Source organism: Somniosus microcephalus, chromosome 17 (genome assembly GCF_052327205.1).
Source record: "Somniosus microcephalus isolate GS21.2 chromosome 17, FLI_Smic_1.0, whole genome shotgun sequence".
Lineage (NCBI taxonomy): Eukaryota > Metazoa > Chordata > Chondrichthyes > Squaliformes > Somniosidae > Somniosus > Somniosus microcephalus.
Genome location: NC_141003.1, coordinates 89,446,871 through 89,470,541, shown reverse-complemented (window position 1 = coordinate 89,470,541; position 23,671 = coordinate 89,446,871).

Genomic DNA, 23,671 nt, shown 5'->3' with positions numbered 1-23,671 from the left:
TTTCCCTCGTTATCCACGGTTGAGTCACCTTTTTAGGTTTATTTTTATGCCAAACCAGTATAAACATGTTCTGGAATTCTTCCATTCTATCTTTGAATGCTTGCCATTGTCTATCCACTGTCAATCCCCCCAGAAACACCACCCAATCAATCTTACCCAATTCCCGCCTCATACCCTCGTAATTCCCTTTATTTAAGTTCTGGACCTTAGTCTCTGATTCAATTTCCTCACTCTCCATCTCGACTGAGAGCTCGATCATATTATGATCGCTCTGACCCAAGGGGCCTCGTACAAGAAGATTGCTGATAAGTCCCTTCTCATTGCACAATACCCAGTCTAAAATGGCCTGATCTCGAGTCGGCTCCTCGACATATTGGTCCAGATAACCGTCCCGAAAACATTCCAGGAATTCCTCCTCCTCAGAATTTTTACTAATTTGGGTAGTCCAATCAATATGTAAATTAAAGTCACCCATGATGACAGCTGTGCTCTTATCGCACGCTTCTCTAATTTCCCTTTTTATGCCTTCCCTCACCTCCATATTACTATTTGGAGGCCTATATATCACACCCACTAACGTTTTCCTCCCCTTGCTATTTCTCATTTCTACCCATACAGATTCCGTTTCATCCGAGTTAATATCCTTCCTTTCCATTGCATTAATCCCCTCCTTTACCAGCAATGCTACCCCACCTCCCCTACCTTTTTGCCGATCCTTCCTAAATATTGTATATCCCTGGATGTTAAGTTCCCAGCCTTGCCCACCCTGCAGCCACGTTTCTGTAATCCCAATCAAATCATACTTGTTTACCTCTATTTCCACAACTAATTCATCCACCTTGTTCCTAATGCTTCTAGCATTAAGATGCAAAGCCTTCAGGCTTGCTTTTTTCACACTCTCATTGTGAATTAGTTTGGCCCTTTGTGTTTCTCTCCTTTGCTTATTGCTTCTCACCTTTCTACCATCTATTTCTGACTTCATATGACTTCCCTCTTTTCCACTACCTAGGTTCCCATCCCCCTGCCAAATTAGTTTAAATCCTCCCGAACCGCCCTAGAAAATACTACCCCGAGGACATCGGCTCCCTCACAGTTCAGGTGTAGACCGTCCCCTTGGTACAGGTCACTCCTCCCCAAGAACTGGTTCCAATGCCTCAAGAATTTAAATCCCTCTCCCTTGCACCACTGCTCAAGCCACGTATTTAGCTTATCTATCTTACTCTCTCTAAACTTATTAGCTCGTGGCACTGGTAGCAATCCAGAGATTACTACCTTTGAGGTCCTACTTTTCAATTTAGCTCCTAACTCCCTAAATTCAGCTTGTAGGACCTCCTCCCTCTTTTTACCTACATCGTTGGTACCTACATGTACCATGACAACTGGCTGATCCCCCTCCCCCTTCAGAATGCTCTGCACCCGCTCCGAGACATCCTTGACCCTTGCACCAGGGAGGCAACATACCATCTTGGAGTCTCGGTCTCGGCCACAGAAACTCCTATCTATCCCCCTTACAATTGAATCCCCTATCACTATAGCCCTATCCCTCTTTTTCCCGCCCTTCTGTGCAGCAGAGCCAGTCATGGTGCCCTGAACCTGGCTGCTGGTGCCTTCCCCTGATAAGTCATCTCCCCCAACAGTACCCAAAACGGTAAACCTGTTTTGGAGGGAGATGACCGCAGGTGACTCCTGCACTACCTTCCTGCCTTTACCCTGCCTTTTGGTCACCCATTTACTGTCTGAGCTAGCCTTTACCTGCGGTGTGACCAACTCACTGAATGTGCTATCCACAACATCCTCAGCATCGCATATGCTCCAGAGTGAGTCCATTCGCAGCTCCAGCGCCGCCATGCGGTCCGCTAGGAGCTGCAGCTGGACACACTTCCTGCACACATAGTTGTCAGGGACAGTGTCCCTGATTTCCCACATGGCACAGGAGGAGCATGACACGGGTCCGAGCTGCCCTTCCATGACTTAACCCTTACAATACCCTTTTATTTACTACGATTTAGCTTAATTATTGAATTCTACTTAGAATAAGTTTGTGAAAGTACTCACCAACAAGTCACCTACCTGTTTTCTGGTGTTGTATTTTCACTGCCGCCTCCTGTCCTGGAACCTTTTCCACCTAGGTTAGGCTCCTGAAATAAAATAAATTGAACCTACCTTTTCAACTTCCCCTAACCCCTAAAAGGTTAGAGGAGGTGGAAGGGTGGGAGACACTACACTGTAGTGTTTCGGGTTTAGCAACAGCTCCACCTATATAAGAGTTACTGGCCTCCTGCTCTCCCGACTGCACCAGCTGTGAAAGAAAAAGCCCGCGAAAGGTGAGCTTTTAAACTCACCAGTTACTGGCCTCCTGCTCTCCCGACTGCCCCAGCTGTGAAAGAAAAAGCCCGCGAAAGGTGAGCTTTTAAACTCACCAGTTACTGGCCTCCTGCTCTCCCGACTGCCCCAGCTGTGAAAGAAAAAGCCCCCGAAAGGTGAGCTTTTAAACTCACCAGTTACTGGCCTCCTGCTCTCCCGACTGCACCAGCTGTGAAAGAAAAAGCCCGCGAAAGGTGAGCTTTTAAACTCACCAGTTACTGGCCTCCTGCTCTCCCGACTGCCCCAGCTGTGAAAGAAAAAGCCCGCGAAAGGTGAGCTTTTAAACTCACCAGTTACTGGCCTCCTGCTCTCCCGACTGCCCCAGCTGTGAAAGAAAAAGCCCGCGAAAGGTGAGCTTTTAAACTCACCAGTTACTGGCCTCCTGCTCTCCCGACTGCCCCAGCTGTGAAAGAAAAAGCCCCCGAAAGGTGAGCTTTTAAACTCACCAGTTACTGGCCTCCTGCTCTCCCGACTGCACCAGCTGTGAAAGAAAAAGCCCGCGAAAGGTGAGCTTTTAAACTCACCAGTTACTGGCCTCCTGCTCTCCCGACTGCCCCAGCTGTGAAAGAAAAAGCCCGCGAAAGGTGAGCTTTTAAACTCACCAGTTACTGGCCTCCTGCTCTCCCGACTGCACCAGCTGTGAAAGAAAAAGCCCCCGAAAGGTGAGCTTTTAAACTCACCAGTTACTGGCCTCCTGCTCTCCCGACTGCACCAGCTGTCCACTGGTTCCCCTTTATCCACCCTATACGTTACTTCCTCAAAGAACTCCAGCAAATTTGTCAAACATGACTTCCCCTTCATAAAACCATGCTGACTTTGTCCTATTAAATTATGATTATCCAAATGTGCCCGCCTCCACTTGGGGCGCTGAAACTGAATTTCAGCGCTCTAGGTGCCGCTGCGCCACCCGGTGCGGTGCGGCAGGCTGCGGTACTGCAGGCCTCCTCCTTCTCTTAAGGTGGAGGTGCCTGCAACGGGGAGATCGCCGCTGGACTGTGCCGGTAAATGAGCCCGGCACCACGGAGAAGTGCCGGGCTCGCGGAAAGCAGCTGGCAATGCCGCGGGGGGGGGTGGTGGAGGAGGCCGGGGAAGGAGGTGCGGGCAGGTGGCCGCCGAAAAAGCGGCCAGCCGCACCTCCACCTTTATGCGCCCCACTAAGGCTGCAGGAAGGCCCCGGTCTCCGGATGTTAGTTGCGGCCGCCACGGAGGAGGCGGCCGCAACTAAATATGGGGGTTGGGGCGGTAGCGGGGCGGAACCGGGGCACTGCGCACACCAATGACGTCATCGGTGCCGGCGCAGCGCTACCGGCTACCGCCGCCATTACTGCGGCGCTCAATATCAGCGCTACCACCCCTACTGGCGCAAAAGCCCTCTTTGGGCGAAAACTGGGCGCAAAGCCAACTGAATTTCCAGCCCGCTGCGTTTAACCAAACACAAGATTGCTTTCAGGGCTGCTGGCAGCAACATAACACAGCGCTGAAGCAGAGCAGGATAGCAAGTGCTGAAAGTAACAGCTTCGAGGAACAGGCTCAAGTGCTTTGGTGTTTCATTCAGGTGCCTGTCCCTCGACTGCCAACGTCAGTCCTTGCTGCCATTGTCATTCCAAGCTTTAAGCATGATTTTTAAGCTCGAGAAGGTTTCATGATATCCTGTCGAGCATTCCCAGTGTTATTTATCTGCAGTCTTGGTCTGCGGTCTGGTGGACATTCTTGAGTTCTAAAGGCAGTTTATAGGTAAAGGCTAATATTCCAGGTTGATCTACCTTGTATGCAGTCTACAAAATAAACTGTTCAAGCTGACAACACATTAAGGACTAAGAAATGCTGTTTTCACTAATAAGAAGAGCTCTTTTCGAAGATAACAGTCCATTTAGATTATTGATCTGTACAGACTAGCATCATTTAGATTTGTGGTGTCCTACCATATTGCTTTTCAATCTATCAGGAACACCACTGAATTCTTAGAGTCACTGTATGGTGCGTTACACTCTCTGGAGATTCAGTGTATCGGGAGTAATGAGTTTCACTGTATCAGAGTTTCATTATATCAGGAATGCTGGGTGGGACTGCCCTCGACTGGTTCAATTCCTATCATAGCCAGAGAATCCTCCAGAGATCCCCTCTCCCCTATTTCTCATCTACACATTGCCACTCGGCAACATCATTCAAAAACAGACGAGATTCCACATGTACGCTGATGTCACCCAGCTCTACCTCCCCACCACCTCTCTCAGCCCCTCCACTGCCTCTGGTTTGTCACGCTGATTATGCAACATCCAGTACTGGATGAGTAGAAACTGCCTCCATTTAAGTATTGGGAAGACCAAAGCCATTGTCTTCGGTCCCCTGTCCCTGGTCAATGAGGCTGAAACAGCCTTGGTGTCCTATTTGACCCTGAGATGAGCTTCCGACCTCATCTCCTCTCCATCACCAAGACCGCCTACTTCCACCTCCGTAACATCGCCCGCCTCCGCCCTTGCCTCAGCTCACCTGCTGCTGAAACCCTCATCCATGCCTTTGTTACCTCTAGACTGGACTATTCCAACGCACTCCTGGCTGGCCTCCCACATTCCACCCTCCGTAAATGTGAGCTCATCCAAAACTCGGCTGCCCGGATTCTAATTCGCACCAAGTCCCGTTCACCCATCACCCCTGTGCTCGCTGACCTACATTGGCCCCCAGTCTGGCAATGCCTCAATTTTAAAATTCTCATCCTTGTTTTCAAATCCCTCCATGGCCTCGCCCCTCCCTATTTCTGTAACCTCCTCCAGCCCCACAACCGCCACCCCCCCGCCGAGATCTCTGCGCTCCTCTAATTCTGCCCTCTTGAGCATCCCCGATTTCCATCGCTCCACCATTGGTGGCCAATCCTTCAGTTGCCGAGGCCCTAAGCTCTGGAATTCCCTCCCTAAACCTCTCCGCCTCGCTACCTCTCTCTCCTCATTTAAGACGCTCCTTAAAGCCTACCTCTTTGACTAAGCTTTTGGTCACCTGTCCTAATTTATCCTTATGTGGCTCGGTGTCAAATTCTGTTTAATAATTGCTCCTGTGAAGCACCTTGGGATGTTTTACTATGTTAAAGGCGTTGTATAAACACAAGTTGTTGTTGTTTCACTGTATCAGAGTTTCATTATATCTGGAGTTTCACAGATTCGCTGCTTTTGCTGTATTGGGAGCATACTGATGCTGTGAAACTTTGTCGAGTGAGATTCCTGGAGCAGCCGCACTCTTGATCAAGGGAAGTCTGATGCAGAAACCAACATTGCTGTGTTCACATGGTAGATGTGAGCACAAGTGGTGTAACGTCAGTCGGAAGCACGAACACACTAGATGCCTGTGTTTAGAATTACCCTGGGGCTTTATCCCACTTCAAAAATGAACATTAAGAAAAAGTGATAACAAAGCTGATTTTTACTCATTAAGGACGTGTTAAGGTCTTTTAATAATGAGCTCATTTAGCACGGTACAGCTGCACAGTCAAAGTGATTATTTGACCCAGGTCAGTCCTGGAATTGGCCAGCTCACTGATGGGGAAGATTTCCAGTTATCAACACATTGCAACAATCGAACAGTACAGAGGAGCCTCGTGCCATGGGGATCGGTGTGGCAGATACTGCAGCAGAGCAAGGGGAGAGCGAGCCCTGGAGCGTAGAGGAGAGCGAGCCCTGGAGTGTAGAGGAGAGCGAGCCCTGGAGTGTACAGGAGAGCGAGCCCTGGAGTGTAGAGGAGAGGGTGCCCTGGAGTGTAGAGGACAGCGTGCCCTGGAGTGTGGAGGAGAGCGTGCCCTGGAGTGTAGAGGAGAGCGAGCCCTGGAGTGTAGAGGAGAGCGAGCCCTGGAGTGTAGAGGAGAGCGAGCCCTGGAGTGTAGAGGAGAGCGAGCCCTGGAGTGTGGAGGAGAGCGAGCCCTGGAGTGTAGAGGAGAGGGTGCCCTGGAGTGTAGAGGACAGCGTGCCCTGGAGTGTGGAGGAGAGCGTGCCCTGGAGTGTGGAGGAGAGTGTGCCCTGGAGTGTAGAGGAGAGCGAGCCCTGGAGTGTAGAGGAGAGCGTGCTCTGGAGTGTAGAGGAGAGCGAGACCTGGAGTGTAGAGGAGAGCGAGCCCTGGAGTGTAGAGGAGAGCGAGCCCTGGAGTGTAGAGGAGAGGGTGCCCTGGAGTGTAGAGGAGAGCGAGCCCTGGAGTGTAGAGGAGAGCGAGCCCTGGAGTGTAGAGGAGAGCGAGCCCTGGAGTGTAGGGGAGAGCGAGCCCTGGAGTGTAGAGGAGAGCGAGCCCTGGAGTGTAGAGGAGAGCGAGCCCTGGAGTGTACAGGAGAGCGAGCCCTGGAGTGTACAGGAGAGCGAGCCCTGGAGTGTAGAGGAGAGTGTGCCCTGGAGTGTAGAGGAGAGTGAGCCCTGGAGTGTAGAGGAGAGCGAGCCCTGGAGTGTAGAGGAGAGCGAGCCCTGGAGTGTACAGGAGAGCGAGCCCTGGAGTGTACAGGAGAGCGAGCCCTGGAGTGTAGAGGAGAGCGAGCCCTGGAGTGTAGGGGAGAGCGAGCCCTGGAGTGTAGAGGAGAGCGAGTCCTGGAGTGTAGAGGAGAGCGAGCCCTGGAGTGTACAGGAGAGCGAGCCCTGGAGTGTAGAGGAGAGCGTGCCCTGGAGTGTAGAGGAGAGCGAGCCCTGGAGTGTAGAGGAGAGCGAGCCCTGGAGTGTAGAGGAGACCGTGCCCTGGAGCGTAGAGGAGAGCGAGCCCTGGAGTGTAGAGGAGAGTGTGCCCTGGAGTGTAGAGGAGAGCGAGCCCTGGAGTGTAGAGGAGAGCGAGCCCTGGAGTGTAGAGGAGAGCGAGCCCTGGAGTGTAGAGGAGAGCGAGCCCTGGAGTGTAGAGGAGAGCGAGCCCTGGAGTGTAGAGGAGAGCGAGCCCTGGAGTGTAGAGGAGAGCGAGCCCTGGAGTGTGGAGGAGAGCGAGCCCTGGAGTGTAGAGGAGAGCGTGCCCTGGAGTGTAGAGGAGACCGTGCCCTGGAGTGTAGAGGAGAGTGTGCCCTGGAGTGTAGAGGAGAGTGTGCCCTGGAGTGTAGAGGAGAGCGAGCCCTGGAGTGTAGAGGAGAGCGAGCCCTGGAGTGTAGAGGAGAGCGAGCCCTGGAGTGTAGAGGAGAGCGAGCCCTGGAGTGTAGAGGAGAGCGAGCCCTGGAGTGTAGAGGAGAGCGAGCCCTGGAGTGTAGAGGAGAGCGAGCCCTGGAGTGTAGAGGAGAGCGTGCCCTGGAGTGTAGAGGAGAGGGAGCCCTGGAGTGTACAGGAGAGCGAGCCCTGGAGTGTAGAGGAGAGCGAGCCCTGGAGTGTAGAGGAGAGCGAGCCCTGGAGCGTAGAGGAGAGCGAGCCCTGGAGTGTAGAGGAGAGCGAGCCCTGGAGTGTAGAGGAGAGCGAGCCCTGGAGTGTAGAGGAGAGCGTGCCCTGGAGTGTAGAGGAGAGGGAGCCCTGGAGTGTAGAGGAGAGCGAGCCCTGGAGTGTAGAGGAGAGTGTGCCCTGGAGTGTAGAGGAGAGCGAGCCCTGGAGTGTAGAGGAGAGCGAGCCCTGGAGTGTAGAGGAGAGCGAGCCCTGGAGTGTAGAGGGGAGCGAGCCCTGGAGTGTAGAGGAGAGCGAGCCCTGGAGTGTAGAGGAGAGCGAGCCCTGGAGTGTAGAGGAGAGTGTGCCCTGGAGTGTAGAGGAGAGCGAGCCCTGGAGTGTAGAGGAGAGCGAGCCCTGGAGTGTAGAGGGGAGCGAGCCCTGGAGTGTAGAGGGGAGTGAGCCCTGGAGTGTAGAGGAGAGCGAGCCCTGGAGTGTAGAGGAGAGTGTGCCCTGGAGTGTAGAGGAGAGCGAGCCCTGGAGTGTAGAGGAGAGCGAGCCCTGGAGTGTAGAGGGGAGCGAGCCCTGGAGTGTAGAGGGGAGTGAGCCCTGGAGTGTAGAGGAGAGCGAGCCCTGGAGTGTAGAGGAGAGTGTGCCCTGGAGTGTAGAGGAGAGCGAGCCCTGGAGTGTAGAGGAGAGCGAGCCCTGGAGTGTAGTGAGCCCTGGAGTGTAGAGGAGAGCGAGCCCTGGAGTGTAGAGGAGAGTGTGCCCTGGAGTGTAGAGGAGAGCAAGCCCTGGAGTGTAGAGGAGAGTGTGCCCTGGAGTGTAGAGGAGAGCGAGCCCTGGAGTGTAGAGGAGAGCGAGCCCTGGAGTGTAGAGGAGAGCGAGCCCTGGAGTGTAGAGGAGAGCGAGCCCTGGAGTGTAGAGGAGAGCGAGCCCTGGAGTGTACAGGAGAGCGAGCCCTGGAGTGTAGAGGAGAGCGAGCCCTGGAGTGTAGAGGAGAGCGAGCCCTGGAGTGTAGAGGAGAGCGTTCCCTGGAGTGTAGAGGAGAGCGAGCCCTGGAGTGTAGAGGAGAGCGAGCCCTGGAGTGTAGAGGAGAGCGAGCCCTGGAGTGTAGAGGAGAGCGTGCCCTGGAGTGTGGAGGAGAGCGAGCCCTGGAGTGTAGAGGAGAGTGAGCCCTGGAGTGTAGAGGAGAGCGAGCCCTGGAGTGTAGAGGAGAGCGAGCTCTGGAGTGTAGAGGAGAGCGAGCTCTGGAGTGTAGAGGAGAGCGTGCCCTGGAGTGTAGAGGAGAGCGAGCCCTGGAGTGTAGAGGACAGCGTTCCCTGGAGCGCAAAGGGCGCAGGGAGTCCAGCTGCAGCTTTACCACAGTAGCTACCTGGGCATGATGGAGAATCATTGCATGGGAGCCTGCGACTCCCCCAGGGGTTTGTGACTGAGGAGTGCTAGCTGTGCCACTAAGCACTGTGGGAACAGTTAGCTTTTTTAGAACATTACCCTGGGCATGTCCTCTCCCACCGGCAGGACAGACCCACCAGGGTTGGTGTCACAGTGGTATACACTCGGGAAAGAGTGGCCCTGGGAGTCCTCAACATGACTCCAGACCCCATGAAGTCTCATGGCTTCAGGTCAAGCATGGGCAAGGAAACCTCCTGCTGATTACCACCTACTGCCCTCCCTCAGCTGATGAATCAGTACTCCTCCATGTTGAACACCACTTGGAAGAAGCACTGAGAGTAGCAAGGGCACAGAATGTACTCTGGGTGGGGGACTTCAACGTCCATCACCAAGAGTGGCTCGGTAGCACCACTACTGACCGAGCTGGCCGAGTCCTGAAGGACATAGCTGCCAGTCTGGGCCTGCGACAGGTGGTGAGAGAACCAACACGAGGGAAAAACCTACTTGACCTCGTCCTCACCAATCTACCTGTCGCAGATGCATCTGTCCATGACAGCATTGGTATCAGTGACCATCGCAGTCATTGTGGAGACGAAGTCCCGTCTTCACACTGAGGACACCCTCCTTCATGTTGTGTGGCACTACCACCGTGCTAAATGGGATAGATTCAGAACAAATCTAGCAGCTCAAAACTGGGCATCCATGAGGCACTGTGGGCCATCAGCAGCAGCAGAATTGTATTCCACCACAATCTGTAGCCTCATGGCCTGGCATATCCCTCACTCTACCATTACCATCAAGCCAGGGGACCAACCCTGGTTCAATAAGGAGTGTAGAAGAGCATGCCAGGAGCAGCACCAGGCGTACCTAAAAATGAGGTGCCAACCTGGGGAAGCTGCAACACAGGACTACATTCATGTTAAACAGTGGAAGCAGCAAGTTATAGACAGGGCTAAGCGATCCCACAATCAACTGATCAGGTCAAACATCTGCATTCCTGCCACATCCAGTCGGGAATGGTGGTGGACCATTAAACAACTAATGGGAGGAAGAGGCTCGATGAATATCCCCATCCTCAATGATGGTGGAGCCCAGCATGTGAGTGCAGAAGACAAGGCTGAAGCATTTGCAACCATCTTCAGCCAGAAGTGCCGAGTGGATAATTCATATCGGCCTCCTCCTGAGGTTCCCACCATCACAGAAGCCAGTCTTCAGCCAATTTGATTCACTCCACGTGATATCAAGAAACGGCTGAGCGCACTGGATACAGCAAAGGCTATGGACCTCGACAACATCCCGGCTGTCGTACTGAAGACTTGTGCTCCAAAACTAGCCGCGCCTCTAGCCAAGCTGTCCCAGTACAGATACAACACTGGCAAGGAAGATCGAGAAGAGCATTGGTGCGATGACACAGCCTTGCTTGACCCCGGTCCGTACGTGAATTGGGCCTGGTGTGGTGGTACCGTTGGTCAGGATCACAGCTTGCATATCGTCGTGAAGTAGGCAGTGGATGGTGACAAACTTTTGAAGGCAGCCAACTTTGAGGAGGACACTCCATAATCCCTCACGGTTAACAGTGTCGAAGGCCTTTGTGAGATCAAAGAAGGCCATGTACAGCAGTTGGTGCTGTTCCCTGCATTTCTCTTGTAATTGACGCGCGGTGAAGATCATGTCCATTGTGCCCTTTAGTGGGCGGAATCCACATTGCGACTCTGGGAGGAGCTCTTCGGCCACTGGGAGAAGGCGATTGAGGAGAATTCTTACGATGACTTTCCCTGTGGCAGACAGCAGGGAAACTCCTCTGTAATTACCACAATCGGACTTGTCACCTTTCTTGAAGATGGTCACAATTACGACGTCTCTGAGATCCCCTGGCATGCTCTCCTCCTTCCAGATAAGAGAAATGAGTTCATGAATTTGCACCAGTAGTGCTTCTCCGCCATCGCACCAATGCTCCTCTCGATCTTCCTTGCTGCAATGCTCCGTTTCACCCTCAGTAAGCTCCCCACTTGAGTGGAGCTAATCTACAGAACAAACAGGGAACTGTTCAACCTCCGTCGCCTCCAGTCCAAATCCAAGGTCATCCCATCCTCTGTCGTCGAATTACAGTATGCAGATGACGCTTGCGTCTGCACTCACTCGGAGGTCAAACTCCAAACCATCGTCAACACCTTCACCGAAGCATACGAGAGCATGGGCCTTACACTAAACATCTGTAAGACAAAGGTCCTCTACCAACCTGCCCCCGCCACACAGTACTGCCCCCCGATTATCGAAATCCACGACAAGGCCTTGGACAATGTGGACCACTTTCCATACCTCGGGAGCCTACTGTTAACAAGGGCAGACGTCGATGACGAAGTCCAACACTGCCTTCAGTGTACCAGTGCAGCCTTCGGTTGCCTGAGGAAGAGAGTGTTTGAAGACCAGGACCTCAAACCCGGCACTAAGCTCATGGTGTACAGGGCAGTAGTAATACCCGCCCTCCTGTATGCCTCAGAGACATGGACCATGTACAGCAGGCACCTCAAAGCACTGGAGAGGTACCACCAACGCTGCCTCCGCAAGATCCTGCAAATCCATTGGCAGGATAGGCGCACCAACATCAGTGTTCTTGCTCAGGCCAACATCCCCAGCATCGAAGCATTGACCACGCTCGATCAGCTGATGGACGGGTCACATCATCCGCATGCCCAATACAAGACTCCCAAAACAAGCGTTCTACTCGGAGCTCCGACACGGCAAGAAAGCCCCAGGTGGGCTAAGGAAATGCTTCAAGGACATCCTCAAAGCCTCCTTGATAAAGTGAAATATCCCCACCGACATCTGGGAATCCCTGGCCCAAGACCGCACAAAGTGGAGGAGAAGCATTCGGACAAGACATGGACAGAAGAGCTGAATTCCAGAGGTGAGGTGAGAGTGAATGCCCTTGACATCAAGGTAGCATTTGACCGAGTGTGGTATCAAGGAGCCCTAGTAAAATTGAAGTCAATGGGAATCAGGGGGAAAACGCTCCACTGGCTGGAGTCATAGCTAACACAAAGAAAGATGGTTGTAATTGTTGGAGGCCAATCATCTCAGCTCCAGGACATCACTGCAGGAGTTCCTCAGGGCAATGTCCAAGGCCCAACCATCTTCAGTTGCTTCATCAATGACCTTCCCTCCATCATAAGGTCAGAAGTGAGGATGTTCGCTGGCGATTGTAGTGTTCAGTGCCATTCGCAACTCCTCAGATAATGAAGCAGTCCATGCCCGATCGAGGCAAGACCTGGATGACATTCAGCCTTGGGCTGATAAGTGGCAAGTAACACAAGTGCCAGCCAATGACTATCTCCAACAAGTGAGAGTCTAACCACCGCACCTTGACATTCAACGGTATTACCATCGCCAAATCCCCCACCATCAACATCCTGGAGGGTCACCATTGACCAGAAACTTAACTGAACCAGCCACATAAATACTGTGGCTACAAGAGCAGGTCAGAGGCTGGGTATTCTGCGGCGAGTGTCTCACCTCCTGACTCCCCAAAGCCTTTCCGCCATCTACAAGGCACAAGTAAGGAGTGTGATGGAATACTCTCCACTTGCCTGGATGAGTGCAGTTCCAGCAACACTCAAGAAGCTCGACACCATCCAGGACAAAGCAGCTCACTTGATTGGCACCCCATCCACCACCTTAAACATTCACTCCCTCCACCACCGGCGCACCGTGGCTGCAGTGTGTACCATCTACAAGATGCACTGCAGCAACTCACCAAGGCTTCTTCAGCAGCACCTCCCAAACCCGCAACCTCTTCCACCTAGAAGGACAAGGGCAGCAGGCGCATGGGAACACCGCCACCTCCAAGTTCCCCTCCAAGTCACACACCATCCGGACTTGGAAATATATCGCTGTTCCTTCATAGTCGCTGGGTCAAAATCCTGGAACTCCCTCCCTAACAGCACTGTGGGAGCACCTTCACCACACGGACTGCAGCGGTTCAAGAAGGCAGCTCACCACCACCTTCTCAAGGGGCAACTAGGGATGGGAAATAAATGCTGGCCTTGCCCGCAGAGCAACACTGAGCACTAAGGCCTAGAAATCCAATAAGGCCCGTTAGCAGTCGGCGCCACCATGGGCCAAGGTTTGCTCAGGCTCACAGAAAGGTCGCAGGCAGCCCCGGAACTGGGTGCTGATGATCAGCCCAGCAATAAACGGCCAGCAAGGACTCTGGGGTTGGTCGGGACTCGGGGCCAGGATCGGGGGGAGGGGCCGAATTTCGGGCCCAATGTGTCTGCCCTTTTCAAAGCAGTTAGTGACTGGTGTAAACTTCTCTTATACCTAAAGTGCTGGATTGCCGGCTTCAAATCTGCTGCTGTAAATGCTGCAGCTTTAAGTAATCGTGAACTGAACAACTGTATCACTAAAGTTATTGTTAACTCCAGCAATTAACGCAACACCACACATCCAGTTTGCAGAAGCTTAACCCATCTGAAAACTCCCCTTTGCAGTGACAGGCTACCTCGGCCTATTGTGCACTTGTACATATTAACCACTAGATGGTGATATACCCCCAATGTTCTGTCAATTTATCCAGAATATATTATAATCTTTTATTCACTTTGCTATTCTGGGTAGCAAGATTATAAGACTCCACATATTATTTTCCAAGGTCATGGTTGGAACATTAAAAGCCAAACTCCATGATACAGTGCGGTACTGAGGGAGTGCTGCACTGTCGGAGGGGCCGTCTTTTGGATGAGACGTTAAAGCGAGGCCCCGAATATTCTCTCTAATATAAAAGTCCCATGGCACTATTTCAAAGAAGGACGGGTGAGATTACGGAGGTAGAAGGAAAGAAAGAAAGGAAACTCATTTCTCCAGCACCTTTCACGACCTCAGGATGTCCCAAAGCGCTTTACAGCCAATGAAGTACTTTTTTTATTAAGCGATGTTGATTGAGGGATAAATATTGACCAGGACACCGGGGATAACTCCCCTGCTATTCTTCGAAATAGTGCCATGGGATCTTTTACCGCCACCTGCAAGGGCAGACGGGGCCTCGGTTTAACGTCTCATCTGAAAGTCGGCACCTCCGACAGTGCAGCACTCCCTCAGTACTGCACTGGGAGTGTCAGCCTGGATTATGTGCTCAAGTCTCTGGAGTGGGACTTGAACCCACAACCTTCTGACTCAGAGGCGCGGGTGCTAAGGAGGTGGTCTTTTGGATGGAGTAAATATGGGGTTGGAAGTTCAGCTCTGGGTTGAATAGGGTGCTGAGGTTGCAGCCTGAGGCAGTTGACAGAGGGCTCTGGGTGCTGAGCCTTTGAGTATATTCAAGGCTGAGATCGATAGACTTTTGGACTCTCGGGGAATCGAGGGATTTGGGGATTGGGCAGGAAAGTGGAGTTGAGGTCGATGATCAGCCATGATCTTATTGAATGGCGGAGCAGGCTTGAGGGGCCGAATGGCTGACTCCTGCTCTTATTCCTTATGTTATGAATCAGCGGTGAGGGTATGGGGTTTGTGATGAGGGTTGAGCACAATGGTTTCAGTCTTTCCAATGTTTAACTGGCTCATTTCAAGACTGAATTTCAGACTATCACACAGACAGTGGACAGGTAGAGCTGGGTGGCATCAGTGTACAGACGGAAGCGGACCCCATGTCTGCAGATGATGTAACCAAGGAGCAACATATCGATGAGGAAATGGCCAAAGACCGGTCCTTGGGGGACTCTGGAGGTAAGAGGACAGGGTCAGGACGAGAAGCTGTTGGTGGAGATACTCTGGCTAGATCGAAGAACTAAGAGTGGAACCGAGCGAGCACAGTTCCATTGAGCAGGACAACGGAAGAAAAACCTTGGAGGAGCATGATTTGGTCGATCATATCAAAGGCTGCAGAGATATCGAGGAGAAAATTTACCCCTCAATCAATATTACTACTAATAAAAGTAACTATCCAGTAACTTATCTCCTTGCTATTTGAGGGACCGTGCTGATGGTCGATCAGTTTTAGTGCTTCCTTGCATTACAGCAGTGATTGCACTTCAGAACTACCTCATTGGCTGTGAAGCACTTTGGAACATCCTGAGGACGTGAAAGATGCTGTAAAAACACAAGTTCTTCCTTTCCTACTTTCTTATTTCTGATGCTCCTCGAAACTTTGTCACACCCCACGTTATCCTTCTTCTAGCATTTTCTTTGTCCCTTGCAGTTTTGGAGTACATGGCTAGGCTGGTGCTCCGGAGGCCGCTGTTAGTCAGGACACGCTTGCTTTGTGCCTGGAGGGGACATGAGGTCTGGTTCCACGTACGATGCTCCCGCGCAGCGCGTTTTGGTGAATGGTGGGCACAGGATTTGCCGTCTCAGATTCCGCCCCCGCTGGCAGCAGATCTCGGAATCACTGGCATGGCTTCAATAATTTCATTCGTGACTAAATAGCGATTGCAAATTTTGAGGAACTCATTTTCTGATTAAGGGAAGCCAGGAGGCCCGTCAACATAAGGTGCAGCTTGTTTAAAAAAAAACATCGCCATCAACCTCTGCGCTTAGAGACTGATGCTGCAGGTTTGTTAAATTGTAATGTATAGGGAACATAATGAGGTACCTCTAGGTCCTGTACATTTTTTTAATTCATTCACAGGATCTGGGCGTCGCTGGCAAGGCCAGCATTTATTGCCCATCCCTAGTTGCCCCTTGAGAAGGTGCTGGTGAGCCACCTTCTTGAACAGCTGCAGTCCGTGTGGTGAAGGTGCTCCCACAGTGCTGTTAGGGAGGGAATTCCAGGATTTTGACCCAGCGACGATGAAGGAACGGCCGATATACTTCCAAGTCAGGATGGTGTGTGACTTGGAGGGGAACTTGGAGGTGGTGGTGTTCCCATGCGCCTGCTGCCCTTGTCCTTCTAGGTGGAAGAGGTCGCGGGTTTGGGAGGTGCTGCTGAAGAAGCCTTGGCGAGTTGCTGCAGTGCATCTTGTACACTGCAGCCACGGTATGCCAGTGGTGGAGGGAGTGAATGTTTAAGGTGGTGGATGGGGTGCCAATCAAGCGGGCTGCTTTGTCCTGGATGGTGTTGAGCTTCTTGAGTGTTGTTGGAGCTGCACTCATCCAGGCAAGTGAAGAGTATTCCATCACACTCATGGCCTGTGCCAATCTATATCAATGATTTGGATGAGAGGACTAAATGTAATATTTCCAAATTTGTTGAGGATACCAAGCTAGGTGTCAGTGTCAGTTGTGAAGAGGATGTGAAGAGGATTCAGGGTGATCTCGACAGGCTCAGTGAGTGGGCGAGAACATGGCAGATGGAATATAATGTGGATAAATGTGAAGTTATCCACTTTGGTAGAAAAAACAGAAAGGCAGAGTATTTCCTAAATGGTGAAAGATTGGGGAATGCAGATGCTCGAAGGGACCTGGGTGTCCTTGTACATGAGTCACTGAACGTGAATGTGTAGGTGCAGCAAGCCATTAGGAAGGCAAATAGTATGCTGGCCTTCATTACCAGAGGATTTGAGTACAGGAGTAAAGAAGTCTTACTCCAATTATATAGGGCCCTGGTGAGACCACACCTGGAGTACTGTGTACAATTTTGGTCTCCTTACCTAAGGAAGATATACTTGCCATAGAGGGAGTGCAACGAAGGTTCACGAGATTGATTCCTGGGATGGCGGGACTGTCGTATGAGAAGAGATTGAGTAAACTAGGCCTGTATTCTCTTGAATTCAGAAGAATGAGAGGGGATCTCATTGAAGCATACAAAATTATTACAGGGCTTGATAGGATGGATTCTGGGAGAATGTTTCCCTTGGCTGGGGAGTCTAGAACCAGGGGCCACAGCCTCAGGATAAAGGGTAGGCCATTCAGGACTGAGATGAGAAGAAATTTCTTCACACAGAGGATGGTGAATCTTTGGAATTCTCTACCCCAGAGGGCTGTGGAGGCTCAGTCATTGGGTATATTCAAAACAGAAGTCGATAGATTTCTGACTAGTAAGGGCATCGAGGGATATGGCGATAGGGCCGGTGAATGGAATTGAGGCAGAAGATCAGCCATGATCTCATTGAATGGCGGAGCAGTCTTGAAGGGCCGAATGGCCGACTCCTGCTCCTATTTCTTATGTTCTTATGTAGATGGTGGAAAGGCTTTGGGGAGTCAGGAGGTGAGACACTCGCCGCAGAATACCCAGCCTCTGACCTGCTCTTGTTGCCACAGTATTTATGTGGCTGGTCCAGTTAAGTTTCTGGTCAATGGTGACCCCCAGGATTCGGCGATGGTAATGCCATTGAATGTCAAGGTGTTGAATGTTAGATTCTTTTGTTGGAGATAATCATTGCCTGGCACTTGTGTGGTGCGAATGTACATCTAAGGATATATTGCCTAGAAATTATTGCCAGGGATATTAAAGTATAAATGCTGAATTTATTTGCATGTCTTCCCTTTGTCTGCTATATTACCACGGATGTGAATTTATTTATTTTAAAACGTTAATGCCTCAGTGAAAATGAGAGAGGGAGGAATACTTTAAACAGTTGCACACTAATTTCACCAGCAGTATTGGCTTTTTTGTATCGCTCAGAATTTACCTATAAAACCAAAAATTCAATTCTGAAAACCTCTTGTGGTTAATATGAGCAGCACCAACCACGTTACTATTTCAGCACAGCTCCCCCAACAGGGAGGCAATTCATGGAGAGTGTGTACTCTGTTGATTATGATGCGCGATATTAGTAATAGTCTCCTTGGTGCTGAAGAAATAACGTCTTTAAGATTCAGCAGTAATGGTATAATTAAGCAATAAATGCCAGAGCCCTGGATGTATGGAGCAATAAATGCAATCTGGGTGCTGAATAAACAGTCCCAGTCCCAGCTCCCGCCCAGCACAAGCCACAGATGTTTTTGCTGAATGCACATTTCGGGGTCGATTCTGACCAATCACAACAACCGCCTGATGTCCTCAGTGAGAGGCCTGAGCCGCGAGTGCTGACCCAGTGCTTGCACGCAGCTCACTGATTCACGCTCCTCCTGGCCCCACCAAAAATCTTTCAAGGAACTTATCGTTGCTGTTTTTGTGAGCGGGCCGCAGCAGGGCTTTCGAAGCACCGCTGGTTAGGCCACTCTCCACCCAGCGCCAATGGGCGGAGTGTGTGCTCTGCCGATTGTATTGGGGTCCTACGTACATCACAGGACCCCGGGTTTCCTGCTTTAATGAGGCGCCTGATTGCTCAGGTCGCCCACTACCAGGACCAGCTGCAAATGGCAGTGAGCGTATCAAAGAAATGAGAAGGAAAGACTTGCATTTCTCCGGCGCCATTCATGGCCTCGGGACGTCCCAAAGCGTTTTACAGCCAATGAAGTACTTTTTTTGAAGTGTGGTCACTGTTGTAATGTGGGAAACGCGGCAGCCAATCTGCACACAGCAAGATCCCACAAACAGCAATCTGATCATGACCAGATCATCTGTATTAGGTGTCGATTAAGGGATAAATATTGAGCAGGAGCAGGACGGGAGCAGTAAGTTCAGGGCTGGGATTTTCGAGCACTGTCGCTCTGTTCCCGACCAGTGGGGACAATGACAATCGGTCCCTTGATGTCCACAGTATTTGCCAATGTGATTTTTTTTTATTCGTTCACGGGATGTGGGCATCGCTGGCAAGGCCGGCATTTATTGCCCATCCCTAACTGCCCTCGAGATGTGTTGTGTATTAATTTTTCCAGAAACTACAGAAGAAGTTTTGAATGACAGAAATGCAATGTGCTTTTTAATAAAAAGATGATTACACCTGAGGGAGTTCTTATCATAAATAATATTATGGAGACACAGATCTCAATGCGATGATTGTTTGTAACATCACTGTACATCTCCTCCGAATGTCAATTTGAAATCGGTTTATAGGCTTGGCGAGCAAACAATGAAATAGCTTTCTTCTGTTGCTGAGCCTTGTAATCACTTGAGGTCTCTTCAATGCAGATTAATTTTCAATTTATTAACATCCTTATCAGTCTCCTTTCAAGCATTTCTAATCTCTCTATTCGACCAGTTTTATTCTCTGCCTCCATTACATGGTCTCGGCTTCAAGTACGCTTTGTGATGTAACTTAGATATGAAATATACAGATGGTGTGATACCACCTTGTGTAAAACTAGCTGTGGGTTCAAGTCCCACTCCAGAGACTAGAGCTCAAAAATCGAGGCTGACACTCCCAGTGCAGTACTGAGGGAGTGCCGCACTGTCGGAGGGGCAGTACTGAGGGAGCGCCGCACTGTCGGAGGGGCAGTACTGAGGGAGCGCCGCACTGTCGGAGGGGCAGTACTGAGGGAGTGCCGCACTGTCGGAGGGGCAGTACTGAGGGAGCGCCGCACTGTCGGAGGGGCAGTACTGAGGGAGCGCTGCACTGTCGGAGGGGCAGTACTGAGGGAGTGCCGCACTGTCGGAGGGGCAGTACTGAGGGAGCGCCGCACTGTCGGAGGGGCAGTACTGAGGGAGCGCCGCACTGTCGGAGGGGCAGTACTGAGGGAGCGCCGCACTGTCGGAGGGGCAGTACTGAGGGAGCGCCTCACTGTCGGAGGGGCAATACTGAGGGAGCGCTGCACTGTCGGAGGGGCAATACTGAGGGAGCACTGCACTGTCGGAGGGGCAGTACTGAGGGAGCGCTGCACTGTCGGAGGGGCAATACTGAGGGAGCGCCGCACTGTCGGAGGGGCACTACTGAGGGCATGCTGCACTGTCGGAGAGACAGTACTGAGGGAGCGCCGCACTGTCGGAGGGGCAGTACTGAGGGAGCGCCGCACTGTCGGAGTGGCAGTACTGAGTGAGCGCCGCACTGTCAGGGGGGGCAGTACTGAGTGAGCGCCGCACTGTCGGAGGGGCAATACTGAGGGAGTGCTGCACTGTCGGAGGGGCACTACTGAGGGCATGCTGCACTGTCGGAGAGGCAGTACTGAGGGAGCGCCGCACTGTCGGAGGGGCAGTACTGAGGGAGCGCCGCACTGTCGGAGGGGCAGTACTGAGGGAGCGCCGCACTGTCAGAGTGGCAGTACTGAGTGAGCGCCGCACTGTCAGGGGGGGCAGTACTGAGTGAGTGCCGCACTGTTGGAGGGGCAGTACTGAGGGAGTGCTGCACTCTCAGAGTGGCAGTACTGAAGGAGCGCCGTACTGTCGGAGGGGCAGTACTGAGGGAGCACCGCACTGTCGGAGGGGCAGTACTGAGGGAGTGCTGCAGTGTCGGAGGGGCAGTACTGAGGGAGCACCGCACTGTCGGAGGGGCAGTACTGAGTGAGCGCTGCACTGTCGGAGGGGCAGTACTGAGGGAGTGCTGCAGTGTCGGAGGGGCAGTACTGAGGGAGCGCCGCACTGTCGGAGGGGCAGTACTGAGGGAGTGCCGCACTGTCGGAGGGGCAGTACTGAGGGAGCGCCGCACTGTCGGAGGGGCAGTACTGAGGGAGCACCGCACTGTCGGAGGGGCAGTACTGAGGGAGCGCTGCACTGTCGGAGGGGCAGTACTGAGGGAGTGCCGCACTGTCGGAGGGGCAGTACTGAGGGAGCGCCGCACTGTCGGAGGGGCAGTACTGAGGGAGCGCCGCACTGTCGGAGGGGCAGTACTGAGGGAGCGCCGCACTGTCGGAGGGGCAGTACTGAGGGAGAGCCGCACTGTCGGAGGGGCAGTACTGAGGGAGCGCCGCACTGTCGGAGGGGCAGTACTGAGGGAGCGCTGCACTGTCGGAGGGGCAGTACTGAGGGAGCGCCGCACTGTCGGAGGGGCAATACTGAGGGAGCGCTGCACTGTCGGAGGGGCAGTACTGAGGGAGCGCCGCACTGTCAGAGGGGCAGTACTGAGGGAGCGCCGCACTATCGGAGGGGCAATACTGAGGGAGCACTGCACTGTCGGAGGGGCAGTACTGAGGGAGCGCTGCACTGTCGGAGGGGCAATACTGAGGGAGCGCCGCACTGTCGGAGGGGCACTACTGAGGGCATGCTGCACTGTCGGAGAGGCAGTACTGAGGGAGCGCCGCACTGTCGGAGGGGCAGTACTGAGGGAGCGCCGCACTATCGGAGGGGCAATACTGAGGGAGCACTGCACTGTCGGAGGGGCAGTACTGAGGGAGCGCTGCACTGTCGGAGGGGCAATACTGAGGGAGCGCCGCACTGTCGGAGGGGCACTACTGAGGGCATGCTGCACTGTCGGAGAGGCAGTACTGAGGGAGCGCCGCACTGTCGGAGGGGCAGTACTGAGGGAGCGCCGCACTGTCGGAGGGGCAGTACTGAGGGAGCGCCGCACTGTCAGGGGGGGCAGTACTGAGTGAGCGCCGCACTGTCGGAGGGGCAGTACTGAGGGAGTGCTGCACTCTCAGAGTGGCAGTACTGAAGGAGCGCCGTACTGTCGGAGGGGCAGTACTGAGGGAGCACCGCACTGTCAGAGGGGCAGTACTGAGGGAGTGCTGCAGTGTCGGAGGGGCAGTACTGAGGGAGCACCGCACTGTCGGAGGGGCAGTACTGAGTGAGCGCTGCACTGTCGGAGGGGCAGTACTGAGGGAGTGCTGCAGTGTCGGAGGGGCAGTACTGAGGGAGCGCCGCACTGTAGGAGGGGCAGTGCTGAGGGAGCGCTGCACTGTCGGAGGGGCAGTACTGAGGGAGTGCTGCAGTGTCGGAGGGGCAGTACTGAGGGAGCACCGCACTGTCGGAGGGGCAGTACTGAGGGAGCGCTGCACTGTCGGAGGGGCAATACTGATGGAGCACCGCACTGTTGGGGGGGCAGTACTGAGGGCATGCTGCACTGTCGGAGAGGCAGTACCGAGGGAGCGCCGCACTGTCAGGGGGGGCAGTACTGAGTGAGCGCCGCACTGTCGGAGGGGCAGTACTGAGGGAGTGCTGCACTCTCAGAGGGGCAGTACTGAAGGAGCGCCGTACTGTCGGAGGGGCAGTACTGAGGGAGCACTGCGCTGTCGGAGGGGCAGTACTGAGGGAGTGCTGCAGTGTCGGAGGGGCAGTACTGAGGGCATGCTGCACTGTCGGAGAAGCAGTACTGAGGGAGCGCCGCACTGTCAGGGGGGGCAATACTGAGGGAGTGCTGCAGTGTCAGAGGGGCAGTACTGAGGGAGCGCCGCACTGTAGGAGGGGCAGTACTGAGGGAGCGCTGCACTGTCGGAGGTGCCATCTTTTGGATGAGATGTTAATCCGAAGCCCTGTCTGCTCTCTCAGGTGGATGTAAAAGATCCCATAGCACTATTTCAACCAAGAGCAGGGGAGTTCTCCCCGGTGTCCTGGGGCCAATATTTATCCCTCAATCAACATCACTAAAAACAGATTATCTGGTCATTATCATATTGTTGTTTGTGGGAGCTTGCTGTGTGAATTGGCTGCTGCGTTTTGTGCATTGCAACAGTGACCACACTCCAAAAAGTACTTCATTGGCTGTAAAGCGCTTTGGGACATCCTAAGGTTGTGAAAGGTGCTGTCGAGATGCAAGTTTTTCTCGAAATACAGACACCCCATCAAACGTTAACCCTGCCACATATATGGTATGTATAATCATGCGTGTGTCATTTGGCACCAACGCTCTTGTTTTAACCACACTGCACTCAATTTGTAGCAATCATCATAGTCATGTTTCATATGTCCCAACCATCTGTGTTTACAGAGAACAAGAATCGACCCAGTACTGAACCCCGGGGAACACCAGTTCCAACCCTTCTCCAATCTGAGCAACACGCACCCTCTCCTGATGGTAGTGGTTCTGTGTGGAGACCGGTCACTAGTGGAGTCCCCCAGGGATCGGTGTCCGGGCCATTGCATTTGATAAGTGTCTCACAAGAGGCTTGTTAGAAACATTCAGGTATATAATAGGCTATGTAGAAGCATGGTTAGAAAGTTGGCTGATGGACAGGGAACAAAGTTAGAGTAAATGGGTACATTTTCACTTATATTTTTTATCCACACCTTTGTTTTGGCCCTTCCCCCCTTTTTCTCTCTTCCACATGGCAGCTGTCTCCCATTCTGCCAGCACATTTCACACCTAATCTAGAGCCGTCTTTTGTCTCCACTAGTCCGATCACCATCTCGTCTGGTTTTGAATACCTCTTAATAATGTCTCTTCACTTCTCTTTTGTTCGTTCATCCCCATTTCCCAGCCCCCAAACTGGCCTTTTAATCTGTTTCATTTCCTGTGTTTTTTCAGTCCTGACGAAGGGTTTCGAACTGAAACGTTGGGGTAGATTTTCCCGAACCTGTCGGGAAGAAGGCGGGAATTCCCCTTTCGGGTTTTTGACCCACCTACTTCGACATCCGGCCAATCCACGCAATTTTCCCTTGATTGACCTTGTTGAGCTCGCCCAGCGGGCTCAGCAGGCCAATTAAGGGCCACCCGGCAACAGGTGATGTCACAGACTGCAATTTCATCTGTCAAGATTTCTGATAGATGAAATATCAGTGTTTCACAGCTGTTTGAAGCTGTCAAACACTGACACTTGAGTTCTACCATGAGTCCTTCTGCACAGACTCAGTTAGAACTCTTACTGGCACTCAAAGCTGAAGGCTGTCACTTTTCACAGATCGCAGCCGTTCAGCTTTCAGTTCCGGCTGAGTGATGCGCTCCCGATGGCTACAGGAAGAAAGGCTGTGAAGGTAAGTACAGGTAAGTAAAAGTTCT